The following is a 6,290-nucleotide window of genomic DNA, read 5'->3' as shown; positions in this document are numbered from 1 at the left end:
CAGTCTTGGAAGGCCCCTGATATGTGTGTCAGCATCTCAGCACTTTCATCATGAAGCAAGAGGTGAAAGAAAGGAGAAGTGGAGGCGTCAGGATGGCAAGCTGGTCTGCTGTGGGCCACCAACAGTATGGAAAAGCACTTAGCTGTTAGTCACCATGGTGGTCTCTCCTGGGTGTGGTGGTACTGACCTGGACATCTCTGTCTGCGGTGAGTAAATTCAGCTTGCTGTGCTACGGTGAAGCACCAGCTGGGTTAATTAAAGGCGAGCAGGAGATCCAAACATGATATTGGGTTGAGTAGTGAATGCAGGCCAAACAGTGATATGAGACATGAGAAGGCTGTACGTCAAATGCAAGAGCATAATTTTACACGCAAAATGTAAGATGAGTTTTAAACCCATGTACGTGCACTTTAAACAGTTTTCCAAATTTTGTTCATGTATTACCTGACTGCATCGGACAAATTGTGCTGTTATCGGTAAGTTACATTCAAAACGCCATGATGCATATGATATACACACACGTACAGTATATATGACACACACACACATATATATATATATATATATATATATATATACCATCTGAAAAACAAACAAAAGCCCCTATTTCACCCTTTTTCATATATTCTCTGCATTTGGTGCAGAGAACAGTATAGACAGTACCCACTGCTGAGTAAGGCATGAATCATGGACTTTAAACTTGATAATGAAATGCTGCAGTATGGTTAATAGTATTGTAAAGGCGCGATGCACCTTTCAGGCTCTCTCAGCTTATTTACAGACCCTGAGGCTGTCCTTGGTCCAGAGCCAGCAAACATTTGTTCTGTGTGTATCTTCAGGTTTACATTTGGGCAAAACATTTTTGTTGCCAGCAGATACATTAGTGGAGATATTTATATAGTGGTTATTCCGAATCTAACAGAGGATGTGTGTAAAAAAATCCAAGGGTTATGGTAAATATATTGTATTCTCCAGTAAATGTATTTTCGATGTGCAGCATAGGCCTGGTAGAAGCTGACATTGATCTTGTCCCTGCTTTGAGTTTGTTATCTCCTTAACAAACAGAAATTTACAAAATCACAGCCAACAGCAACAAGACTGTCCAGATGTCGGTCCCTTTGGGAGAAACATGCAGTCAGAATGAGGCGAGATGGGGCAGATCATCACAATTCATCAGAAGATCAATGACATGGAAAAGTGCATTAACCTGTGTACTTCAACACCAGCACCATCACTTTTAGCCCAGAGGCAGGTTACATTAATGCAGCCATGGTATTTGGATGTGTCTTGATCTGCCTGGTTTGAGGTTCATTAGGGTTGAACTTTAATACGCACATCACATTATTGCTTCCCTGTGGGCACCTACACAAACACTTGCCTGTCTTATGCAAAAGGTGCTCCCTAAACGAACAACCATACTTCAACCAGTTCTAAATGTAGGTTACTTAGCATACTTAAAAGTCTGCAAATGTTACCTTAGGAATCATTGTTCTACATGTGACTCTTCTCTTCCTAACACAACACATCATTTCCCAGACACAGATGTGGCTTATTATAGACAAAACAAAACTGCAGGAGTGGGTGATAAAGCTTGCGGGCAACAAGTTTTCAGTGTGAGAGGAACAACTGTTCAACTGCCTGGGAAATTTTGAAATATTTATTTAAACAATGCATTGATTTATACACACCATTTCTCAACATTTGCCAAAAGTATCCATATGCAAGTTGTGTCCCTCACTAGTAAGTCACATTGCTTAAAAGTGTCTGCCCACTTTATAAATGTAATGTAATGTAATATGTTAAGCAAGTAATAAACATATATTCTTAGATGATATTTAACAAGAGTTCTCAGAACATGACCTTAGATGACTGAAAGTTAAATAAAAGCTCAGGTTGATGATTGTGTCATTTGTATCAAGCTTAATTTCAGAAATCCAGCTTTACATATTCCAATTATGAATACAACATATAACCGACAAATAAATGATGATGTATTGTTATAGATAAAGATATCCAAAAGTATAGAAAGTAGTAAATTATTCCCAACTTTACCAGCTGCAACTTTAAAGTAGGCTATTTTCAAACTTTGGTATTGCTACCTTTACTTAGGCCCCAGTAAAAGATCTGAGTACCTCTTCCATCAATGTGTTTCGCAATGTATGTTCATTTCAGCGCTAAAAAAAAATCACAGTCAACAGCAAAACTTTCCAGATGTTGTTTCCTCTTGGGTAGAAAAAAAAAAAAACCGTTTGAAGCAGACTGAACACGCATAGGGCAAATAATTCTAATAAGCTCGAGATCACATGGGACATTCCGATAACCTGCCTTCTTTCCACCATACCACCACCAGCACCATCTAGTTTCGGCTTGTACATTTTTACAGCTATGGTATTTGGATCACTTCAGTCCAGCCAGCGGCCAATGCGCGTACCCACATGCGCATGCGTGTCTGCGTTGAGAGAAAAAGGGAACGCGCTGTAACAGTCAGAAAGCGAAGCTGCCTCAGGACTTGATGCCATTCACACCAACACTACCCTGTGCTCTGCGTGTACGCTTTTTTTTTGTTTTCGCTACATGGTTCAGGCTTGTGAACTTTAAGGTTGTCATTACACTACTGCTTTTATTCTGTGCCTGCTCGCCTCGGACAGAACCGAATTTGTCGTTTTCCCACGCAGTGAATGTCACCAAAAGCAACGTGAACTTGGCTGAAACATCATTGTACAGTACAACAGGCTCGTTCCACGGATTAAACCTCATCTGTCCGGCAGCACTGCTGGTAAGTAAGACTGTTAAAACCGCTTTGGAGTTAACAGAGCAGCCTGTGTGCACGAGGAGTTTTGTACATGCTTGCAGGTAGGCATAAAACAACACTGATCAGTTGCAGCCTAACTGGCCTCACTGGATCACAAGATGCCAAATTTAATTTGGCTTGCACGAGTCTTGATCTGAACATGCGTATCAGTGTGATACTTTGATATTTTTTTTCTTTTTCATTTCGTTTGGTTGGAAGGAATAGGAATAAAAAGACTAGACAGAGAAAGACTCATGTTTGTGAAGGATAATGATATATAGACTATTCCTCACTTTATTAAACCACAGACAGTTATTATGTTTCCTGTCATCAGTGGTATTGAATGTAACTTGAAGTGTAATTTAAGTTACAGTCTGGCAGTAAACCATGGTCTCTTGGTTTTAAAAGCCATTTCTCAGCAACTCTTATAATCAGGGAATGGCACACAGGGGGATATATTTGGCCAGTGCTGATATTTTGGGGCTGAGGGGGCTGGCTTGGCACTGTTGCATTGTTATCATTAGTAACATGTCACCAAGGAACAAGATTTATTTATATTTATTTTTAATTTATTATTTTTTTAATTTCTTGCTTGCTTATTGCTGCAAACCCAGCTGTGTTTTTTTTTCACTCGCTAAAACACTGCTTCATACTACTTTAAATTATTATTGTCTTTATTAGTAGCCCTTGATGTTGCATTTCATGAGGCACTGTAATATTATTTTTACATGGCAACTTGAAGCTCACTGACCATGTTTTGCCCTGTGCAGTATTGATTCTGCTGTGAGGCACGTCCTTGAATCAGTCAATCAGTCACAATCTGGGTGAAAAATGTCATATCTGTGTGGATCATGCCGTCTGAACATTCATTGTAGGCAAATTCAGCTAAACTTGTAGATTGATCTGTGAACATTATACTAGTCAGTGAAAATCTTTTCATCTAAGAGATCTAAGAGACATTAACCTGAAGAAGACCTGAGACTGCCTCAAAGGAAAAGATAAATTGCAATCAATAAATAAATAAATACAATTCCTGAGCCCTCAGCCCAGTAAATGATTTCTTATTTGATGATATCCTTGTTCCTATCTGGCCCTGTGCCCATGGTCTTCACAGCTGGAACAGGACAGAGTACATATGCAGCGTAGAAAAGCATATCTTGGTAGTAATTGTCTGAAGTGTGTCTGGAGGCAGGACTTCTGGGTAATTAGCAGCATTGACATATGTCATCACAGCATATGGTGCAGAAATTCAGCTGAATTCATACTGTCCTGAGTGGGCACAGAAGTTTTGACTCCTGATGTTTCAAAAGGTTTATTTTATACAGTCACTTGGGAGACTATTTATTGATTACTGATCAGTTACATCATTACATTTCCCTTATGGATTCATAAAGTCTTGTTTGTGTGGGTACTGTTGAATTTTAGTTTGGTTGGCACAATTCTTGACTATAAATGTATGTCAGATAGATAGATAGATGGATAGATGGATAGATAGATAGATAGATAGATAGATAGATACATAGATAGATAGATGGATAAACAGATATTGAATTTATCTCTTTAGATCTCAGACTATTGTATTCAGTCACTGTAGCAGCAGCTACATAAGAGAGGATGTTTTATCCACAGATGTTGCATTTAATGAGGCTTAGAGATATTTAGCTCATGGCAACTTGCAGCAAATCAGCTAAAACACCATGATATGCCCTCTGCAGTAATGACTCACTTCTGCTTGAATGAATCAACATGGCCTGAAAAACATGATGAACACACATCTGCCCTCAAAACATCCAGGCAAATGTAATCATACTCGTGGTGCACTGGTGTGTCCAGTGAAAGCCCATAGGCCCTTGAGTCCTTGAGCAGGGTTTTCAGAGATGTATCGAATTAAAACGATATACTTGTTGGGCTTAGTGAAATGTACCCCAACGAGAGGACAGAATTTGCAAAGTGAAATGACAAGGGCCACTAACAAGGCCCTCCAAAGCATTACCTAACCTCAAGATTTTGTAGAAGGGTCCTTTGTGAAAAATTAATTTAAATAACTAATTTACGTTTATAATGTGTGCACTTGGCATACATGTAGTCTTTTTAATGCTGAAGAATGGCTGTTCAGTTTCTCATCTCCATTTATGTTGGGTTCCCAGGTTGAATAAGAATCAAAAAAGACTCAAACGTGTTTTTTGACATTAAACAGTAACAGTAACAGAAGCTTCTGCTTTAGATAAATTCCATTAAATACAGAATTTATTTCATTATTATTTTATTAATTTTCACATCTCATGTTTTGGACCTTTTATCACACACTAAAACACTAAAAGACAAATGATTCTTGCTGTTAGAGCACCCGCCCTCCAGAGGGAATCTAGTCACTTACTTCTTTATACAAGCCTCTTACTTAGAAACCATGTTAACAAGGAAAGTTAGATTCTTCTTTATCATATATTTATAGTAGAGTGCAGCCATAGGCGTTTTTCTCACTGCACCTTGTCAATGTGATGAGATGCCTTCTTCCTTGTTCTTGTGTTGCAGACATGATGCAATCCAAATTTAGTGTTCAACATTTGAAAACCGATTGCATCACAGTGGCGCGACTAGGCGGTCCCATTTTAAAGGTTCCTTCAAATGCGGCCAAGAAATGTGGCGCACTTTTCCTATGATACAAAGCCTCCAACTGGTGGATCCTTTGTGGCCCAAACTATCCCAAGATTCATTGCGCACCAGTAATGAAAATAATATGGCAGCAAACAATGTAAGTATTGATTTTCAGCTAAGTTGAACAGCTAGAGATACAACTTTTAAATTACCAAGGGCCTTAAAAAGTTATGTGTTGTCAAGGTTGCAAGGCAACAGGAGCAGCACTTTGTGACACAACTGTAAGGTTGCGTACGCCTGGTGATACAAAGTGCAAATCCTCTGTATGCCAGAATGTCTCATTTTGGTTCGGCCTTTGTGGTCTATGACAAAAACAAAGGCCACACCTTCGTAGACTGCGTCCTCCGAAGGATACGGCCCCTGAATAGTGAAACAAGTGTGTGATTAATTCCAGAAATGACATTTCCAAAGAAATGTAATCTTGGTTTAGTATGTTAGTGTGGCAACAATCTATGATGTCCATCTGGAAACTGATCTTTCTCTTCCATAGACCTGAACTGAAGAATTAAGAGCAGATTCATTTCTAAATGAGTCATTAAGACAAACCTACTGAGTCACTAAAGACTATGAATATACACTTAGTTTTACAGCCATAAAACTACAAAACATATAATGAGACCCACAATTCATTTGATTTTAACATCAAGAAGAGTACCGTGTCGCTATCTCTATAAACACCTGACTGCTAAAAGAACATATGCTGCTGGTTTAGAAAAGCTTGACTCTGAAAGATGTTGGAAGATGTAATTTGGTGTGTCGACATGTAGTCTTGCAAACAAGCAAACCATTTTTTCTATAGCCTTGATGGAGTACAAGGAGATGGATGTTGTGAAACATGATTGTT

The 6,290-nt window shown here is 38.9% G+C and overlaps 1 protein-coding gene across 5 annotated transcripts in view; it reads left to right on the top strand.

Annotated features, from left to right (window-relative positions):
• Positions 1–2,320: 2,320 nt before the first annotated feature.
• st3gal4 (ST3 beta-galactoside alpha-2,3-sialyltransferase 4) overlaps positions 2,321–6,290 on the top strand; it is a 25,615-nt gene continuing 21,645 nt past the window's right edge. Inside the window, exon 1 of one of the 5 annotated variants that reach the window (XM_087177746.1) lies at positions 2,321–2,776. The gene's annotated coding sequence lies outside the window, so the exon portion shown is untranslated. The remainder of the gene's footprint in view (positions 2,777–6,290) is intronic. The other 4 variants (XM_087177743.1, XM_087177747.1, XM_087177745.1 and 1 more) reach the window with 4 other exon arrangements.

Source organism: Seriola lalandi, unplaced genomic scaffold (assembly GCF_002814215.2).
Source record: "Seriola lalandi dorsalis isolate HSWRI2012SDOR001 ecotype SW California unplaced genomic scaffold, Sedor1 jcf7180002054642, whole genome shotgun sequence".
NCBI lineage: Eukaryota > Metazoa > Chordata > Actinopteri > Carangiformes > Carangidae > Seriola > Seriola lalandi.
The sequence above is the reverse complement of the archived record's forward strand: the minus strand, read 5'-3'. Positions and strand labels throughout refer to the sequence as shown.